Consider the following 22,711-nt stretch of genomic DNA (forward strand, 5'->3'; position numbering starts at 1 on the left):
AAATCACATGTACATAAGTATTTACAGCATTTGCTTAATACTTTGTTGATGCAGTAATTACAGCCTCAAGTTTTTTTTTTATAACACAATACCACAAGCTTGGCACACCTATCTTTGGGCAGTTTTGCCCATTCCTCTTTGCAGCAACTATCAAGCTCCATCAGGTTGGATGGGAAGCATCGGTTTCCATCCAGGATGTCTCTGTATATTGCTGCATTCATCTTTCCCTATATCCTAGTGTCCCAGTTCCTGCCGCTGAAAAACATCCCCACAGCATGATGCTGCCACACCCATGCTTCACTGTATGGAGGCTATTGGCCTGGTGATGAGCGGTGCCTGGTTTCCTCCAAACATCAGGCCTGGCATTCACACCAAAGAGTTCAATATTTGTCTCATCAGACCAGAGAATTTAGTTTCTTATGGTCTGAAAGTCTTTTAGGTGCGTCAATGCAGTGGGTGAGGTTGAATGCAACATGGAGTTATGCTGAACGAAATGTGGAGGTGATTTTACTGTTGGCCTTGCCTTGCCATCAAATTAGGCTTATGCGATATATAACATATATTATTATACATAAGTATTTAGATGGTGGTCCGGCGGTCAAACTCTACATTTTAGCAGGGTAATGCCAACAATGTGTCCCAACACCCGACTAAAATATTGCTGCGTAACTTTACAAATACATTTGGCTAATCGACATCAGTAAAATGTGGCATAATGACTTAGTAAACCATCTTGCAAGAAGCATAAACAAGAGAAACCTACAGCGTAGGACTCGTCGATTGCCATTTGAAGTTCCTTGGAGTAGGATTCGTATCTGGCAACCTCAGTCATGGAGAGTGGGAGGGGACTACAGATTTTTGACCGAGATGGCAGTACCATTTCTGGCCACATTACTACATATGGCACCTTTAAATGAGGATTTTGCATGCATACAGGAGCTTTTACCACCATTTTCTGCACATTCATGTTACCATGCTCCAACCTGTGTGTGATGTGTTCAACCAGCAGCACACATCTATAATCTGTAACACCTTTTCTGAATTGCAATCTAGACAACACAAACATATGCACACTGACACTTCATTCTGTGCGCGAGGCTGTGGATTGCATCACCAGCGCATTCATGCTCCTGGAATGACTCAAACGCAAGAAAATGCATAAAGATAAACTTATTTTTTTGTAGGAGGTATATTATAGTAATAGCTTTTATAAAAAAAATTAAAAAAAACAGCATTAAAAAGAACAAGTTGAAATATTTTTTTTCGGAGCCATAAGTCATCCAGCAGCAAAAAAATTATAAAATTAAATTGCTGAATAGACAATACGTCTAATATTTTATATTTCTGACCGACCACCAAAAATGTTGACGGGCACACGTAGTACGGATGATTCTCGTCTGTGCAGCGCGTGCACTCATCCTGCAGCCGCGTATGGAACTGTCAGTTTGCACGTCCTTCTGACATGTGCTAAATGAAACTAAAACAGTGCTCGCAAAACAGTGACGTGTGCTGATAAATCACATTGCGTGTGCTAAATATTTTATGTTTGCATTTTCTGCACCAAGTATTGCGGGCGTTCTGATGATCCGCCGGTATTCTGCGTATTAATGAAGACAGAGACGCAAAATGGATTGCACGTCTTATTCTGCTTTGCACATGTTTAGTAGATCATCTTTGTGTGTGCTGTCAGGTTTGCACGTGTTTTAGTGCACGCAAACCTTTAGTAAATCAGACTATTAGTGTTCAGTGAGGCAAAGCAAAAACAACAAGCTAATGACGATGGATGGATTGATTGATTGATTGAAACTTTTATTAGTAGATTGCACTGTACAGTACATATTCCGTACAATTGACCACTAAATGGTAACACCCGAATAAGAGTTTTTCAGCTTGTTTAAGTCGGGGTCCACGTTAATCAATTCATGCACTGCAAAAACTGAAATCTAAGTAAGATGAAATATCTCAAATAAGGGTGATATTTGCTTATTTTCTGTCTGATAAGATCATTCTTCTCACTAAGCAGATTTTATGTTAGAGTGTTTTACTTGTTTTAAGTGTTTTGGTCCTAAATTATCTCAGTAAGATATTGCAGCTTGTTGCTGAGATTTCATGACCTATATTGAGTAAAACATGCTTGAAACTAGAATATCAACTGTTGCAAAGCTGTGTCATCAACACTCACAAGTATAAAACTACTTTTTCAAAGTAATAATTTCTTATTTCAAGCATGAACAAAAAAATCATGACTTTGACACAATTGTCTCATAATTAAAACAGATGAAAGCCAAATGGACTTTGCGGTTTTATTTTCCATGAAACAAGAGAAAATACGTACTCATATAGTAGTACAGTCGGCACAGTACAGTAAACGGACAGTTAATATTTAAACATTTGACATTTCAAACTATTTTGAATAGAAATAGTTCATGCACATTCAGGTAAAATATTCAAAATTACAATAAAAAAAATTTGGCTGGGGGCCGGGCTATATATATATATAAATATATATATATATATATACTGTATATTCCTCGCGCACTAATTGACTGAAAGAGCACACACTTGGCACGATGATGTCACGTTATCGATGGAAAAATGCATTTTTAGACCATATGATTTGCCTGAGCGGCTAGGAGACCCAGAGAGTAACAAGCGGTTGCCTTGTTGCCTTTCCATTAAGAAAAATAAACTAGGTTTTAGTATAAGTTTACTGGTTTCAAGAAATGTAATGCAGAGCGCATGTCATTATGTTAAGACAATGGCACTAGCATTTACTTAATTTAAGAATATTTTTCAACATATTAAACAAAAAGGTCTTTTTTTTTTTCGACCAAGAAAAGTGCACTTGTTATTAGTGAGAAAATACTTATTTTAAGGTATTTTTGGGTTCATTGAGGTTAGCTATTTTTACTTGTTTTGGAAAGTCTTGACAAGCCAAATTTTTTTGTTGTATTGACAGATAATTTTCCTTAGTTCAAGTAAAATACCCCTCATTTTTGTATTTTTTTTTCCTGTTTTTGAACACTGACTTTTTGCAGTGTGGTGGATGATGTATATATGAACGCAGTGGTGGTTCTTTCTTAAATGGCACCCTGGGCAAGACTCATGTGAATTACAATATTTAATTGCGATTAAGAGTATTTTGTCCATGGTTAGCTCACAATTAATCGGCATTAATTGCAAATATACGTTTTTTTAATCTTTAATAAATGTACCCTGTTAAAATGGACAACCAACATGGGACTAGAAAATGTGTTTGATTCATACAAATGTTTTTTTTATTAAACATTATGCTTTTTTAACAGCTCATCACAAAATGGACACAGACACACGACAAGACATTTTCCATTCCTTTAGTGCTCTCTCGTTCTCTCTCGATCGGCTTAGGACCCCCAACGCAGATCATGATCTCACCTGTATGGTAGGAGGTTGTGACACACAGCTGGGAAGTTGGTCAACTTTGAAAATCCACACACTGCCAACGTCATACGACACGGCTCTTAACAAATGGAACGCAACATAAGACCATCACAACATCGCTAGGAAGCATTTGCTATCTGAGAAGTGAGGGTTATTCTGAATTTACCAGCTCAAGGAGATCGCAAGGGCTGAAAGATACAACATCCCAGTGAGAACTGACATTGAAAGTCACGGTGTGGAAGTTTCTCCTCTCCGGGTTCCTCGGACCACCAAGCACTGACATGAGAGCCTGGATCAGGTTCACAATATAGTTTTATTTTGCAATAAATTGTCTTGCTTTTCAGCAATTGTTTTGTGTCTGTCTGTCTCTCTCTCGCTCTCGCTCCAACTCCAACACCTCTCTCCTCCCCGGCTGATGCCTTTTATCAGAGCGACAGGTGATTAGATAATCAGGCCCAGGTGGGCCATATATGCACCTGTCGCTGATCTCGAAGCCGGTCCTGGCACACCCCGTTTCGCTGCAGGTCCGCAGGCCACGCCCCCCTCCACACACGGTGTTGTCTTCTTATTTGAGAAGTTTTGCAACAGTGCCACATTGTAACGCTCCAAGGCTCTTTTGCAAAGTCTGCCATTTGGGGTGTCAGACATAGAAAGTGCTGCCTAGGTTGTTGTTGACAGAAGTAGTGTTCGTTGCTATGTGCTGTGTGAAATCAGTGTGCCCAGGAAATGCTTAAAAAGACCAAAACCTTGTAAATGTTACATGTTATCATGAATGTGCCATACTTCCCTTTTATTTTACATGACATGCATACTTCCAGCATGTGCACTAAATGTTGTTGGAGGTTTTTGGATGTATTTTAGAGGGCTTTACAAGTGGAGTAGATGAACTCCCACTACTTGCATTGTCAGCCACCTCTTACTAGCAGTTTATGTGTATTTAGGACTCACAGAAAAGAGAAAGACATGTCTCACGTAGGGAGTTTGTGTCATGTGACCACTATGTTGTCTTCTTAAAGTTAAGTTAAAGTTAAAGTACCAATGATTGTCACACACACACACTAGGTGTGGTTAAATTTGTCCTCTGCATTTGACCCATCCCCTTGATCACAACCCTGGGAGGTGAGGGGAGCAGTGGGCAGCAGCCCGGGAATCATTTTGGTGATTTAACCCCCAATTGTCACCGCTAACTTTCAGTTGTACTCTTTTCCCACAGCTTGTAGTGCACTTTGTGTTATTTATTACATGTATCGTTACATCATCCTGTCTACTCTGTCTCTGCTTTGGGGTTTGACTTCTGGCTTACCGCCAGTCGTAACATTTTGAAGGATGGGGAAAAAATTCCCCCAAAAAGTGCAGGTCCCCCCTTAAGGTTGGACACACAGGTGTCAGACTGTGGGCTTTCTTACACTGCAAAAACTGAAATCTAAGTAAGATTAAATATCTCAAATAAGGGTGATATATGCTCATTTTTTGTCTGATAAGATAATTCTTCTCACTAAGCAGATTTTATGTTAGAGTGTTTTACTTGTTTTAAGGGTTTTGGTCCTAAATGATCTCAGTAAGATATTACAGCTTGTTGCTGAGATTTTATGACCTATATTGAGTAAAACATGCTTGAAACTAGAATATCAACTGATGCAAAGCTGTGTCATTAACACTCACAAGTATAAAACTACTTTTTTAAAGTAATAATTTCTTACTTCAAGCATGAACATTTTTTTTTTAACTTAATTTAAGAATATTTTTCAACATATTGAGCAAAAAGGTCTCTTTTTTTTTTCTACCAAGAAAAGTGCACTTGTTATTAGTGAAAATATACTCATTTTAAGGTATTTTTGGGTTCATTGAGGTTAGCTAATTTTTAGCAAATAAAATACCCCTAATTTTTATATATATTTTCTTGTTTTTGAACACTGACTTTTTGCAGTGTACAAGACGTTACTTGCACTATAGGCCCTTTTCCACCGCAGGAACGTTCCCATTTACCCGGGTAAATAAAGTTCCCCCTGTGTTTCCACCAAAAAAATTACTCGGTTCTTCAGGAACATTTCGTAATTCCTGCCTGCTAGGTGGGACTTTTGGAAGCTACCCGGAACCCGAACAAAGTTCCTAAAACTTATTTTTAAAAACACATGACCGCCATCAGTATATGCGTAGCGACTAGTTTATTTCTTATTTCTATTACAACAAACTTGACAACAGAGAGGAAGAAGAACAAAAAGAGCTTTGGAAATGCAGAAACCTATTTGGGGCATCTTTGTGCTGAAGATCAGTGGAACTATCTTGCTGTGTTTTTACTCAGCTGTAGTCTTCAAACTGTTTGTAGTTGATTGTTTATTATTTTTTACAACCTTCCTTTCAATACGCAAAGCTATGAGAAGTGGATGGACTCTTTAAACGTATTTATGGAGGAGTATGAAGCCGGACTTGAAGCGGCGACATCAGCTGCTTACTACTCTGACTTCTGTGGACAAATGTGAAATAAAAGAGGCAGCAAACGACTGGAACGAAGGTAAATAACATCAAATATTAACTATTTACTTTGTTACATGTTGTATTAGTAGTGAGTGACATTCCATTTGTGTAGTTATTAGCCTCAACCCGAGTGAACAGAATGCTAATGCTAACAGGCTAAAGCGACGTGTTTGTGTTGTCAGCGTGAGATCAACTCTGACAGTTATTTATATATCGTTATTTACAACTATACAGATATTGTCATTAACGGCTTGTCACACTGCACTGTGCCTTATTTTGAGTTCCTTGGCAATTTTCTGGGTGTCATTTTAGTTCCTGTCTTGCGCTCTTATTTTGTGGTTTTTCACTTCCTGTTTTCCCCTTTCCTGTAGCAGCTTTACGCCTGCCTTTGAGCACTTTTCCCCTCACCTGTTTTCTGTTTGTAATCAGCACTATATAAGTTGTGCTTGCGACACCAGTTGGGTGTCGGGACATTATTTACTGGTCACTATAGAGCAGGGATGTCAAACTCATTGTAGTTTAGGGGCCGCATGGAGGAAAATCTGTGCTGGACTATCAAAATCATGGCATTAAAACTGAAAAATAAAGACAACTTCAGATTGTTTTCTTTGTCTTAATTTGGCCAAAAATAGAACAAACACATTCTGAAAATATTACAATAAAAATATTTTAAAAAATACCGGCAGCGGTAAAGTTTAGATTCATGAATGAAAGAAGAAAGTGAATGATTGTTTATAACTAAATACATTTACATATGCATAAAAATGTGCTTTCTTTTGTATTATTTTTAAAAAAATGAATAAAGTAACGTTTATGACAACATTTTTTCAAAACACAATATAGAATGTGAGATATAACAGGATAATTCTTACATTTATAATTTGTTTTCAAGATGGTTACAAAAAAGTGGGACCCCAAAAATGTACTGTGGGACCCCATTTTCATGACTTAAAAATTTTGAAAATTCCTAGCGCCAACACTGATGGAGTATTGGTGCGTGCTAAACAGCAGCAGGCGACTGTGGCCTGCGAGCCGGTTCTAATACTAATCAAATATAATCCCGGAGACCATAAATAATTCATTCGCCCGCGGTCCTTGACTTTGACACATAGGCTATAGACTATTCTTTCCATGCTGAGCTCAAGTAAGCATGTACTTTGTGGACGCCGTCTGCTCCACGTTCCTTGTAAATGTTTTTGCTGTGTTCCAGCATTTCGTTTTGTTTCTTTCATAGTCTGTCCAGTCAGTGCACTTCCACTTGCTTTCACTTTTTGTATTTGATCAATAAATACACTTTTTACTGCACGCTCGTTCGTCTGCATTTTAAAATCACTACAAACTTTGTTGGTACACTTTTATTTTTTAAAGCACATCGTTTTGTATACGATTGCTTTGTAGTAAAAGAACTGTGACCTATTATTGTCCGTTTTTTTTTTTACATGGTATCAGTGTAAAAATATAGTAAACCATTCCTCCATACGTCATCAGCTACCCTGAACTGTGAAATGTGGTGAAAACACAAACCACACATACACTATATTGCCAATACTTTTGGCCACCTGCCTTTACTGACATATGAACTTGAAGTGCCATCCCATGGAATCGTCCAAAATGTTTTGGTATCCTGGAGCATTCAAAGTTCTTTTCACTGGAACTAAGGGGCCAAGCCCAACTCCTGAAAAACCAACCCCACACCATAATTCCTCCTCCACCATATTTCACACCCGGCACAATGCAGTCCGAAATGTAGCGCTCTCCTGGCAACCTCCAAGCCCAGACTCGTCCATCAGATTGCCAAATGGAAAAGCGTGATTCATCACTCCAGAGAAGGCGTCTCCACTGCTCTAGAGTCCAGTGGTAATGTGCTTTACACCACTGCATCCCACGCTTTGCATTGGACTTGGTGATGTATGGTTTATAGGCAGCTGTTCGGCCATGGAAACCCATTCCACGAAGCTCTCTGCGTACTGTACGTGGGCTAATTCGAAGGTCACATGAAGTTCGGAGCTATGTAGCAACTGACTGTGCAGAAAGTCTTTGCACTATGCGCTTCAGCATCCACTGACCCCTCTCTGTCGGTTTACATGGCCTACCACTTGGTTGCTGACTTGCTGTTCTTCCCAAACTCTTCATTTTTCTTATAATAAAGTTGACTTTGGAATATTTAAGAGCGGGGAAATTTCATGACTTGATTTGTTGCACAAGTGGCATCCTATGACAGTTCCACGCTGGAAATTACTGAGAGCGGCCCGTTCTTTCACAATTGTTTGTAGAAACAGTCTCCATTCCTAAGTGCTTGATTTTTATACACCGGGCCAAGTGATTAGGACACCTGATTCTCATCATTTGGATGGGCAGCCAAATACTTTTGGCAATATAGTGTATCTACAGTACTGGAGCTAAAAGTTCCTGAACTTTTGGTGGAAATGGGCTTTATATCACCATCAGTAGCAGGTGGCTAAGTCTACATACATTTAGCACCAATAGCTACTTTTGTTATTTTCAGTCCGGTTACTACCGTGTACGCCAACACTGGAGTTTTGATAACCATCCATACCTGTGATCAGTATGATAACGACGAATGAATATCAATATTTTTCCCCTTCATCCTTGCGACGCCCCTTTAGGAATGTCGGCCATGTGGCTCATACCGAAAGCCTCCCCTGCATAGACAGACAGATAGCTCGATAGACACCGAGCGTAGATGTCTAGTTTAGCTGTCATTATTCCGTTGAGTTCTCCGAGTGCCTTGAAGCCAAGTTGTTTTCTCTGGTTGTGAGGCGCTGCCAATGAAGCCTGTAGGGAAGCTGCAAATGGAAAACCAAGTTGTCAGTTGAGGGTGTGTAAGAAGATAGCGAACCAGAGGAGGGAAAGAATTCAATAACTGCTACAAGTCCCTTTGACGGTGTTCTTAGTTTCTCGTCATGTTATTTCGCACAGTCCACTTCCCACGTGTCTACTTCCAGTCCTTGATGTGTTCCTGCAAGCAAGCTCCAACTCGCCGACTTCCCCACCCGGACCCGAGAGGAAGAAGGTGTCAGTAAGCAGCTCTTAAGCTACTTGCTGTGCCATCTCCTAATGTTTTTTCATATGGATCGTGCAGGAGGGCCGTAACTCACACCCCAATCAATACGACACGCCGTGGGAATTGTTCTTTGCCATGTAATGCACGTATGCATATTTAATGAGTTCATGCATCACTCACCGCTCGTAAATAATGCACACACACTAATGCCTTTCATCAAATATCAAGCAGATTTTTGGTCAATTCTTGGGCCTCGGCAGGAAACGGGAGACGACAGTGGAGCTGGGAGAAGGCAAAGCATGAAAGAGGAGTTGATTGGTCAAAGAGGAACATATGCTCACTCTTGTAAAGAGCAATTATTGTCATTCTTTATGCAATCAATGCAGGGAAGTCAATCTGAAGAAGATCGTCTTGGATGGCAGGAAGTGGACATTTCAACATCTGATAGATTCTCTGGGGTTGTGCTCCAGATTTTTGTTTGTTTTATTACACACACACACACACACACACACACACACACACACACACACACACACACACACACACACACACACACACACACACACACACACACACACACACACACACACACACACACACACACACACACACACACACACACATCAGCCACAAATGGATGTCACAGTTAGGACCATAACGTGCCAGGTCATGCCTAGTTATCAATCATACAGAGTGACAGAACATTAAAAGCGCACACACACACACACACACACACACACACACACACACACACACACACACACACACACACACACACACACACACACACACACACACACACACACACACACACACACACACACACACACACACACACACACACACACACACACACACAAACGCGCAAACACACACTCATTCTTGCATTAGAGGGTAACTGCACTTTTTTTGGACATTTTGCCTATCATTCACAATTCTTATGTAAGACAAGAACACATTTTTTTTCCCATCCATCCATCCATCAATTTTCTACCGCTTATTCCCTTCGGGGTCCCGGGGGGTTGCTGGAGCCTATCTCAGCTACAATCGGGCGGAAGGCGGGGTACACCCTGGACAAGTCGCCACGCATTCTAAATAGTAAATAAATGCGATCAAAATTATGCTTACAATGGAGCCTATAGGAGTAGTTTTATTCTGCCTATAAAGCCCTTAAAAAAACATCCAACTACCTTCAATAAGGTTTGTATATACATTATGTACATACAGTCGTGGTCAAAAGTTTACATTCACTTGTAAAGAACATAATGTCATGGTTGTCTTGCATTTCTAATCATTTCTACAACTCTTATTTTTTGTGATAGAGTGATTGGAGCACATACTTGACAAATAAAAATTGAGCTGTTTGGCCACAATACCCAGCAATATGTTTGGAGGAGAAAAGGTGAGGCCTTTAATCCCAGGAACACCATCCCTACCGTCAAGCATGGTGGTGGTAGTATTATGCTCTGGGCCTGTTTTGCTGCCAATGGAACTGGTGCTCTAAATGGGACAATGAAAAAGGAGGATTACCTCCCAAATTCTTCAGAACAACCTAAAATCATCAGCCCAGAGGTTGGGTCTTGGGCGCAGTTGGGTGTTCCAACAGGACAATGACCCCAAACACAAGTCAAAAGTGGTAAAGGAATGGCTAAATCAGACTAGAATTAAGGTTTTAGAATGGCCTTCCCAAAGTCCTGACTTAAACGTGTGGACAATGCTGAAGAAACAAGTCCATGTCAGAAAACCAACACAATTAGCTGAACTGCACCAATTTTGTCAAGAGGAGTGGTCAAAAATTCAAACAGAAGGTTGCCAGAAGCTTGTGGATGGCTACCAAAATACCTTATTGCAGTGAAACTTGCCAATTAAGGGACATGTAACAAATTATTAACATTGCTGGATGTATACTTTTCACCAAGCAGATTTGGTCACATGTTCAGTAGACCCATAATAAATTCATAAAAGAACCAAACTTCACAAATGTTTTTTGTGACCAACAAGTATGTGCTCCAATCACTCTATCACAAACAAATAAGAGTTGTAAAAATTATTGGAAACTCAAGACAGCCATGACATTATGTTCTTTACAAGTGTATGTAAACTTTTGACCACGACTGTATATACATAATGTATATAAAAACCTTAATGAAGGAATTTTTTTGTGATAGAGTGATTGGAGCACATACTCGTTGGTCACAAAAAACATTTATGAAGTTTGGTTCTTTTATGAATTTATTATGGGTCTACTGAAAATGTGACCAAATCTGCTGGATCGAAAGTATACATACAGCAATGTTAATATTTGGTTACATGTCCCTTGGCAAGTTTCATTGCAATAAGGCGCTTTTGGTAGCCATCCACAAGCTTCTGGCAGGCTTATGGTTACATTTTTGACCACTCTGCTTGACAAAATTGGTGCAGTTCAGCTAAATTTGTTGGTTTTCTGACATGGACTTGTTTCTTCAGCATTGTCCACACGTTTAAGTCAGGACTTTGGGAAGGCCATTCTAAAACCTTAATTCTAGCCTGATTTAGCCATTCCTTTACCACTTTTGACTTGTGTTTGGGGTCATTGTCCTGTTGGAACACCCAACTGCGCCCTATACCCAACCTCCGAGCTGGTGATTTTAGGTTGTCCTGAAGAATTTGGAGGTAATCCTCCTTTTTCATTGTCCCATTTACTGCCTGTAAAGCACCAGTTCCATTGGCAGCAAAACAGGCCCAGAGCATAATACTACCACCACCATGATTGACGGTAGGAATGGTGTTACTGGGATTAAAGGCCTCACCTTTTCTCCTCCAAACATTTTGCTGGGTATTGTGGCCAAAAAGCTCCATTTTTGTTTGTCCAGTATGTGCTCCAATCACTCTATCACAAAAAATAAGAGTTGTAGAAATGATTGGAAACTCAGGACAGCCATGACATTATGTTCTTTACAAGTGTATGTAAACTTTTGACCACTACTGTATATAGGATGTAGTAGCAGGCACATTTATACTATTTAATATTTGGCTAATTTTAAGCATACGGGGTGCAATAATTTCAAAAACGCATCATGAGGTTCACTTTTTTTCAACAACATCACTGATTATTACTCACTGCAGACTTCTTGAGAACCAACCAATATAATCACAACACTTACTGTACCATGTCTGCTGTCATTAGGAGGCCGAATGATAGTGTCTTGTTGTATTGACTCATAATCCTCGCAAAGAAAATGAAGGGTAAAACCAAACGTCTTTTCGTGTCGTTCTCGCCATTTCCTGGTCTCGGAATACACCCTCTTCCTTCTACTGTCCAGGGGAGGGGCATGACTTATGATCTACAATAAACTTCCACAAGCGAGGAAGCAGCTCACCAGTTGAATGATGTCGGTATTGGCACACAAGCATGTGATCACGGCGCCGCTATAAATCATACTTGCCAACCTTGAAACCTCCAATATCGGGAGGTGGGGGGGCGTGTTTGGGGCGGGGGGCGTGGTTGGGGCGTGGCCAAGGGCGTGGTTAAGAGGAGAGTATATTTACAGCTAGAATTCACCAAATCAAGTATTTCACATATATATATATATATATATATATATATATATATATATATATATATATATATATATATATATATATATATATATATATATATATGTATGAAATACTTGACTTTCAGTGAATTCTAGCTATATATATATATATTTTATTTTAATTTTATTATACATATAAATAAAAGACATACTTGAATTTCAGTATTCTGCAGGCTATCCGGTAGGTGGCCGTATTGTCCTGTTTAAGAGGGTCACAACATTGCTGTTTATGGCAGACAAACTGCTTTACAGTAGACTAAACGTGACTGCTGTTGTTGTGTGTTGTGACCGCGCTGGGAGGACGTTAATGAAACTGCCTAACAATATACCCACATAAGAAACCAAGAACTCTCTCTGCTTGTTGTGCACTCTACTCTCTAAAAGCCGTAGATGTTATGACGTCATTGGGCAGGCAAGCTGCTGGGAAAGCGGACGTGAGAACGGCTGTCCCCACCCAGGTCCGCATTGAGCTGGAGGGGGCGTGGCCTCCAGCTCCGGCTGAATACCGGGAGTTTGTCGGGAGAAGGGAGGTTGTCGGGAGAGGCGCTGAATACCGGGATTCTCCCGCTAAAAACGGGAGGGTTGGCAAGTATGCTATAAATAGTTGGTCTTCGTTAGCGCTTATAATAACAATATCACTAATACTTGGTTAATATGTAAATGGGGTGATGTTGGCACTTTTTGGATGGTTTTTATTGGGTTTTATGGGCGGAATAGAGGACCTCCCATTGGCTCCGTTGTAAGCAGACTTTTATTTACGAGTTAGAAAGCATAAAAAAAATACATCTGTCGTCATGTCTTTCATAATGATTGTGAACGATAGGCAAAATTCCCCCCAAAAAGTGTTTTTCCCCTTTGCATTAAAGGTGTGGCAACCACAGTAGGAATTATTCCCTTGCATTCATCCGCCCCACCCCTTTAAAATGGAGCAGCAGACTCCCTCCCTCTCACATCACATTTCCATCCAATTCCCCCCCAACCCCCTAACTCATCCACACCCAATTTTGGAGTCCACACATACCAGCATCACCAGCCCTCTCCTCCTCCATCTCCTTCCCTCAATTAGGCCAATGCTTCCAATCGTAGACATTATCGCCGCTGCCCATTTATATAATATGACTCCAAAAACGCATTTGCACAATTTTCCAATTACAGTATTATGCCTTGAAGCTTTCGTTCCTACTGACTCTCTCATTTCCCTCCTCTCACTCAAAGTGTTTTTCATGTTTGACACCAGCAAAGAGTCACCTTGCTAGTACAGTGCAGACCCACGCCGAGGATGACACTTTGCCTTGTTTGCATCGTTGGGGTTTTAGTAAAGTGTTGGCACGTTTGTTTGTTCAGCTCAAGACTTTTAGAGTTGGATCTGATCTGTTAGATTTTATGTGCAAAAAGGTTTTTCACAGCTAAGGCGGATCCCCACAGATCTTATTGGCACTTTTACCACCTCAAAAAGGCTAAAAAAGAAAAAAATAAATACGGCAGAAATTGGATAGTTTAGTAAGGTCCTCAGGTCGGCTCCCTCTGGGTTGGCTTCAACTCTGGCAGAATCAGGACCACTCCTGGTTAAAACTGGAACCCGAAGCAGAATTTTATTTTGAGAATTTTTGTATTTATGTTTCAATCCAATCCAATCCACTTTATTTATATAGCACATTTAAACAACAAGAATGTTTCCAAAGTGCTGCACAGCCATGTTAAAAACAATATTAAAAACAATATTATGCTCCACCAATGATTGAATAAAAACAACAAATAAATAAATATAAAACCAATATAAAAACAATATAAAAATAAATATACACTGTAAATGTTTAATTAAACTTGAATTTTATTTGATGCATGTTTTGTACTAAAATGAGAAATATATATATTTTTTGTTTAGTGCAAAATAGCAAATTGAAAAACAAAGTGGCAAATATTTCTGGCACATCTTTGGCAGGGTTCGGATCCCAGTGAGGGCTTTTCAACTATTTATCACTTAAATTGATTAATTTAATTAGAAAAAAAAACTTAAGATTTATATTCCATTACTTCGATTAATCATTTGAAAAGTGTAACTAATAAAAAATGGTCAAATCCAGAGTGCATGGAACGCCTAAGTCTGGAATATAGATTCTACACAGCTGCAGGGGAGGTGGCGTCATGTGTGTGGCGGCAAACAGCAGAGAGTTTTTATTTTTATTTTTTGTTTTTATTAATGCACACGTGTTAAAAATGCAATGTCAATATTGATGATGTTCATTTATTAGGAAAAAAAATGAAGGTTATGGCAAGCAGAAAACTCTGTTTAGTTCAACTATTTTCTCTAAAATACACATTGAGGCTATAAAGTGTGTGTGAAATTACTCCATCCATCCATCCATCCATCCATCCATTTACTACCGCTTGTCCCTCTCGTGATCGCGGGGGTGGCTGGAGCCTATCCTCAATTACTAAAATAATTTCTAACTGCATCCCTATTCCCAATACAACATTTTTGCAACCAAGCACAACACTCTGCACCGACAATGTGACAGTGGTCACTGGAGCGTTCAGGGACTAGGATATATATATATATATATATATATATATATATATATATATATATATATATATATATATATATATATATATATATATATATATATATATATATATATATATATATATATATATACATATATATATATACATATATACATATATATATATATATATATATATATATATATATATATATACATATATACATATATACATATATATATATATATATATATATATATATATATATATATATATATATATATATATATATATATATATATATATATATATATATATATATATATACACACAAGCGGTAGAAAGGACAGATTTAAAAAAAATAATAAGAAAAAAATAAAAACATTTTTTTTTTTAAATCTTGGGACTTCCTGCGGGCCGGATTTTGGACGCTAGCGGGCCGTAGTTTGGGGACCCCTGATATAGGATATATGTAAATAATACACCTCTTATACAGGACATAAAAAAATAATAATAATAATAATGCACTTCTAAGAAAAAAAAGATACTGCATAATGCTATTAAAGGATGGTGGCTGCAAAATCACGGCATGCTTGCTTCGTGTCTGACGTGGGCTATTTAGATATGTATGTCATTATCGGGGGTTAAATTTGGGTGTCAGATATTTACATTTTTAAGATATTCATACATGTTTTTAAATAAATCATTTTTACACTTCATCATGATTGAAAGCATGTCTATTATGACACAAAATATTTACCAATAAATACAAATAAATGATACAGTGCAGTGGCGAGAACAGATAGTGGAAAATAAAAATGTTCCACGATGAAGAAGTAGGGCACATAACAACATTCATCTCTGCCCCATATTTTCACCGCGGCCTGAAACTCCCAAGCTTTGCGCTAACACTGTATCAGTTAGTCTGTTTTGATAATAGAGCGCTGCGCTCCAGGGTGGCCCGAGAGACGAGCGACCCATTGTATCAATGCCTGGAAATCCGAGCCAACACACAAGCGCCACTGACCACCCATCTGCAAAATAAGTGACCTGAATACTGGCTGTAACATCTGCGGGGGCAGCAATGGCGACTGCTGAGGGACCGGCGAGTGCGTGAAGGTGAGCGTGCATGCTTGTGCACATGACAAAGCTAAGAAGTGGCAATATAAGAAGTTGCGAGAAGAGCAGTCGGGATCACCAGCCAGGCCACTTGTCAGCTCGCATTAGACCACGCCTCGCTTGGGTGACTGACCTAAACATGTGACCCCGGGGGCTGCCCCACTTTAAAGGGCGCCACATGAGATTGGCTGTTTTGGTCCCTCTCTCTCTCTCTCTCTCTCTCTCTCTCTCTCTCTCTCTCTCTCTCTCTGCTGAATCAACTAAGGTGCACATTTTTGCAGCAATAACAACAGCTTTGGGGGAGCATGCACGGTTGCCAGGGCGACTACTTTTCACACACGCAAGAAGCTGACTTCAGTCGAACATGGTTGGGCTGGGAGGTGCGGGGGGGGGGGGGGGGGGGGTGCCTGCATATTCATGAAGGGCAGGGACTCATTTCAGTCCAATAATCACACACACGCACACACACACACACACACACACATGCATAGAAACTCAGAAGAAGCACACAAGAAGTACAAGGACTTTTTCCATTTCAGCAGGCACATATTCATCTCACGCCTCACTGCACTCATTCATATCAAAAGCGTGCGCTCGTAACATACAACAGCTGAACACACACACACACACACATGCACGTACACGCACACAAACACGCGCATGATTTTAGGCCAGCCTCACACCATCTCACTTAACGCGTCTCGTAAAGATTACGTGCGATAAACATTTCGACAAACCCCCTCCACCGCACTCGCTTCTGTCTCCATAAGCTCAATTAGTGCCTCTCTTGTTTCGTTATGAAATCAAAATGTCTCCGGGCTAAATCCACCATATGCAAACCGAGCAACGAGCGCCGCTTTGAGCAGATGGTTCCTAGATGCACTGACAGCTGGATCCGTGTTCATGCCGACATTGTTCTGCCGCGTAATTATTAAGCGAGGCCCGTTTCAGGAATGGCCCTGCTTTTATTCCCATGCAGCGTGGACGCCGACGTGGCTGCAAAAGCAGCAAGAGGACGGCGTGATGAGACGATGAACTTGGAACGGGACGAGGGCAGCCAGTCGGTCTGGACGTTTGGCACGGAGACAGCAGATTCCATTTCCGTGCCAATCTGCCTTGTCTCTCTATGAATCCAACTTAACCTTCACAGGCTGATGACTTTAGAGGCCTCAGGACTGAGGTTTTTTTTTTTTGTTCCACCTCAAAGCAGATATGTAGCAGCAGCAGCAGCACACCAGCATCCACGATGGGAAAAACATTCGTGCACTAGAATGCAAAAAAAAATAAAGTCATAATTTACTTGTATAGGAGTGATACAAAGGATTGAAAGGAGAGCAGATTGTCTTCAGAGAGCCAACCCTCGGCGCAGATGGCTCTGTTTTTCATCTTCGCTCTCATGAGATCTCATTTTCCGAGCTCCGTTCAGCAATTTCACTCGCTTTACTTTTTTTTTTTTTTTCCACCGTTTAAGTTTGTTTCTCTAAAACAGCAGCACAATCCAGTTCAACAAAACAAATAACAAACAAAACTAATTACTCTCCGAGGCTGTCCTACTCCTGGGTAGTAAAACCGAAGCAGACCTCCAAGCACTCAAGGTACACCCAAGTCTTGTCTGTTTGAAATAAAGCTTTTACAAGTCGGCTAATGAAAGTGACTCGGGGCCGTCTGGTTAATTGACCGCCTTTAATGGGTGTCAAACTGTGGCGGTCATTAGACGGGGGGTTGCTGCGGGTCACCGATGGGGTGAGACGGAAAGAAAGACAAGGAAGTAGGAAAAAAGGAAACCCAAAAAAAGGTTGAATGGAATCTTGTTGAAAACGTTTTAACTTTCACTCAAAAGGCTTATTCAGTTCTACATTTAGATGTAGGGGTATTCACCATAGAGTTGTTGTTGTTGTGTTTGTTGTCCGAAGTGGCTGCTGATTGACGGTCTTTCACTGTCTTTGTCCAAATTCAGGACACGAAGGACCACTAAAGCCCCTTCTACACTAAGGTTATCCAGACTACACTACCGTTCAAAAGTTTGAGGTCACATTGAAATGTCCTTATTTTTGAAGGAAAAGCACTGTACTTTTCAATGAAGATAACTTTAAACTAGTCTTAACTTTAAAGAAATACACTCTATACATTGCTAATGTGGTAAATGACTATTCTAGCTGCAAATGTCTGGTTTTTGGTGCAATATCTACATAGGTGTATAGAGGCCCATTTCCAGCAACTATCACTCCAGTGTTCTAATGGTACAATGTGTTTGCTCATTGGCTCAGAAGGCTAATTGATGATTAGAAAACCCTTGTGCAATCATGTTCACACATCTGAAAACAGTTTAGCTCGTTACAGAAGCTACAAAACGGACCTTCCTTTGAGCAGATTGAGTTTCTGGAGCATCACATTTGTGGGGTCAATTAAACGTTAAAAACGGCCAGAAAAAGAGAACTTTCATCTGAAACTCGACAGTCTATTTGTCAGGGTTGTCCCTGACAGTTTGGTCAAGTTTTAGTTTTCCTCTGCGTTTGTCTTGGTTTCCTGTTCTTAGTTTCCTGTCAGTGCTTTTATTTTTGTCTTCATTTCCTGATTGTCTCCCTGAGTGCTTTGTCCCCTCAGCTGTGGCTGATTGGCACGTGGCCACACCTGGTGCCAGTCAGCCAGCTGCCTATTTAAACCTGTCCTGCCCTCCAGTCACTGCTGGATTATTGTAGTGTCTACCTGTCAATGTCACTACTACCTGTCACTATACTTCGTTGTAGCTCTGTCTACTTTTGTTCACTCCGCTCTAGTCATAGTTCCTTCGTGTCACAGTAAGTGTTTTTGTTTCTTGTCCACAGTTAGCCTTTGTGCTATTTTAGTTTATAGCCTAGTTTGTTCTCCGCCTTGTGCGCGCCTTTTGTTTGTACCCTTTTGTTTGTTTTTTGCTATAGTGTTTAATTAAATCATGTTTTCTCGCACTATGCCTGCCATCATTTCTGCATCTTGGGGTTCGTCACCAACAAACTCTGACACTATTCTTGTTCTTAGAAATGAAGGCTATTCCACAAAATTGTTTGGGTGACCCCAAACTTTTGAACGGTAGTGTATATCCCACCTAACCTTATCCTTGTCCACACACACACACAATGCCACTGTTTAACACCCCCTCCGTCCACCGGCGCAACGCGACCTAGTACGCATGCGCGAAAAAAATGCGCACATTGATTGATTGAGTGATTGATTGAAACTTTTATTAGTAGATTGCACAGTTCCGTACAATTGACCACTAAATGGTAACACCCGACTAAGTTCTTCAACTTGTTTAAGTCGGGGTCCACGTAAATCAATTCATAGTACAAATATATACTATCATAATACAGTCATCACACAAGTTAATCATCAGAGTATATACATTGAATTATTTACATTATTTACAATCCGGGGGGTGGTATGAGGAGGGTTTGGTTGATATCAGCACTTCAGTCATCAACAATTGCATCATCAGAGAAATGGACATTGAAACAGTGTAGGTCTGACTTGGTAGGATATGTACAGTGAGCAGAGAACATAGTGAGTTTAGATAGCATAAGAACAAGTATATACATTAGAAATACATTTGATTATTTACATTTGGTTATTTACAATCCGGGGCGGTGGGATTTGGAGGGGGGAGGGTGTTAGTCAAGGGTTGAAGTTGCCTGGAGGTGTTGTTTCAGTGCGGTTTTGAAGGAGGATAGAGATGCCCTTTCTTTTACACCTGTGCATTCTACATTCTGAGTGCATTCTACATTGATGTGGCATAAAAAGAGAATGAGTTAAGACCTTTATTAGATCGGAATCTGGGTTTAACGTGGTTTGTGGAACTCCCCCTGGTGTTGTGGTTATGGCGGTCATTTACGTTATTGGAGTAGTTTGACATGTACTTCGGTATCAGGGAGGTTTAGCGGATTTTTATAGACTAGGCTCAGTGCAAGTTGTTTTACTCTTTCCTCCACCCTGAGCCAGCCCACTTTGGAGAAGTGGGTTGGAGTGAGGTGTGATCTGGGGTGGAGGTCTAGAAGTAACCTGACTAGCTTGTTCTGGGATGTTTGTCATAGTCACCTCTGACCTGGAAGTTTCAATGTAGCCTATTGCCACATTTCTCTTAACAGTAAACCTTGCTTGCCTCACCATCAGCAGCTGTTAGACTGCCCCTATTGTAGTGAATCACACCTGAGCCATCATACATGAATCATATCTTTAATGGACGTGTGAAAGTCAACAATGTGATAAAGAACATTTTACAACAATCAATCTCGGGATCTGGATATCTGGTCAAGACACTGTGCTTGTAGGCTGAAATTGGCGGTCGTACTTGACGGCCGCAACCACTTCATGGCTTCACAATAGTTATGGAGTACAACACTAGACGTTGAGTAATCGCTCGACATACATGGCGGACAATAACTGATAGTCTGCTTTGCCAGTCCAAATGCATTCGCTGTTTTCCGTTGTCTTCCCTCGTCCACAGGAGCCCGCATTCTCTTTGTCTCTCCTTTGACAAATGGATGAAGTTTTTTGCTAAGTAGAATCACAGCTGACCTGGACATTCGAAACTTCTCTTGCCGTTCCTCTGGCACAACACACTCGTTGACAAAGGCTGCCGTTCTTCCAGGCCTTATCCAAAACCTTCGCTCAACATTGCTATGTTGCCGTCTGAGATGTGTTGTATCCCAAATAGCTGCAATCGCGCGTTTCCTACTCTTAAGGTATTCATGTGATTTCCACAAGCGTCTGTTATGAAGCTGGCTGTGGCGCGTTGTTTCTGACGTTACTTCCTGTGTGGGGCGCAGTCTTTCTGGCGTCACTTCCTCTCCGAACTCTAACTTGTTAACGATCGATGAGTCCATACAAAGCTAAGAGCCGGAGATTGAAGAAATACACGCCGCACTTACCCGTGTAAAAAAAATATCCAGGGAGGGGAACCTTAATCGATGGTTTAGTGTGGCTGAAACGGTGCTTAGACTAAACAATTATTCGTTTAAAGGCCTACTGAAAGCCACTACTACCGACCACGCAGTCTGATAGTTTATATATCAATGATGAAATCTTAACATTGCAACACATGCCAATACGGCCGGGTTAACTTATAAAGTGACATTTTAAAATTCCCGGGAAATATCCGGCTGAAACATCGCGGTATGATGACGTATGCGCGTGACGAAGTCCGAGTAACGGAAGTTATGGTACCCCGTAGAATCCTATACAAAAAGCTCTGTTTTCATTTCATAATTCCACAGTATTCTGGACATCTTTTGCAATTTTTTTAATGAACAATGAAGTGTGATCAGTGTATTAGCAGCGGACTACAGCAACACAACCAGGAGGACTTGGTTGGAGCGCTAGCCGCGCTAGCCGCCGACTTCACCTTGACTTCCTACGTCTCCGGGCCGCCAAACGCATCGGGTGAAGTCCTTCGTCCTTCTGCCGATCGCTGGAACGCAGGTGAGCACGGGTGTTGATGAGCAAATGAGGGCTGGCTGGCGTAGGTGGAGAGCTAATGTTTTTAGCATAGCTCTGTGCAGTCCGGTTGCTAAGTTAGCTTCAATGGCGTCGTTAGCACAGCATTGTTAACCTTCGCCAGCCTGGAAAGCATTAACCGTGTATTTACATGTCCACGGTTTAATAGTATTGTTGATTTTCTATCTATACGTCCAGTCAGGGGTTTATTTCTTTTGTTTCTATATGCAGTTAAAGCAAGATGCTATCACGTTAGCTCGTAGCTAAAGCATTTCGCCGATGTATTGTCGTGGAGATAAAAGGCACTGAATGTCCATTTCGCGTTCTCGACTCTCATTTTCAAGAGGATATAGTATCCGAGGTGGTTTAAAATACAAATCTGTGATCTACAATAGAAAAAGGAGAGTGTGGAATCCAATGAGCCAGCTTGTACCTAAGTTACGGTCAGAGCGAAAAAAGATACGTCCATCGCTGCCTCTCAAGTCCTTCACTGTAACGTTCCTCATCTACGAATCTTTCATCCTCGCTCAAATTAATGGGGTAATCATCACTTTCTCGGTCCGAATCTCTCTCGCTCCATTGTAAACAATGGGGAATTGTGAGGAATACTAGCTCCTGTGACGTCACGCTACTTCCGGTACAGGCAAGGCTTTTTTTTATCAGCGAGCAAAAGTTGCGAACTTTATCGTCGATTTTCTCTACTAAATCCTTTCAGCAAAAATATGGCAATATCGCAAAATGATCAAGTATGACACATAGAATGGATCTGCTATTCCCGTTTAAATAAAAAAAAATCATTTCAGTAGGCCTTTAAGGAGTTATCCGGCTTAATGTAGACCGGGCCTAAGATCCAAATACCACGCGCAAGTGGTGCAGACGCCCTCATTATGCAATGATATTATTCATATCATTATGCGCCACTTTTTATGGGCATTTCAGAAGCAGTCCTGCGGCGCATCTCCAGTGTAAAGTACTTATTGATCTGACACTTGTGTGGACACAACATATTTTCAGCCCATCGAGCGTCCCCATGTGGACGAGGCCTAAAAGGTCCCTCTCTAGACAGGCTAGGATCGTCTGCCTCCCGCAATGTCCTAATATCTCTCCCCCAAAGATTGTT

General features: G+C 40.6%; 1 long non-coding RNA gene across 1 annotated transcript in view; it reads left to right on the forward strand.

The window, feature by feature from the left end:
- The first annotated feature begins 5,493 nt into the window (after positions 1 to 5,493).
- Positions 5,494 to 22,711, forward strand: part of LOC133647955 (uncharacterized) — a 28,995-nt gene continuing 11,777 nt past the window's right edge. Inside the window, exon 1 of the long non-coding RNA XR_009825813.1 lies at positions 5,494 to 5,932. This is a non-coding gene — a long non-coding RNA (uncharacterized LOC133647955). The remainder of the gene's footprint in view (positions 5,933 to 22,711) is intronic.

The sequence above is a fragment of the Entelurus aequoreus genome, linkage group LG04, assembly GCF_033978785.1.
Source record: "Entelurus aequoreus isolate RoL-2023_Sb linkage group LG04, RoL_Eaeq_v1.1, whole genome shotgun sequence".
Classification (NCBI taxonomy): Eukaryota; Metazoa; Chordata; class Actinopteri; order Syngnathiformes; family Syngnathidae; genus Entelurus; species Entelurus aequoreus.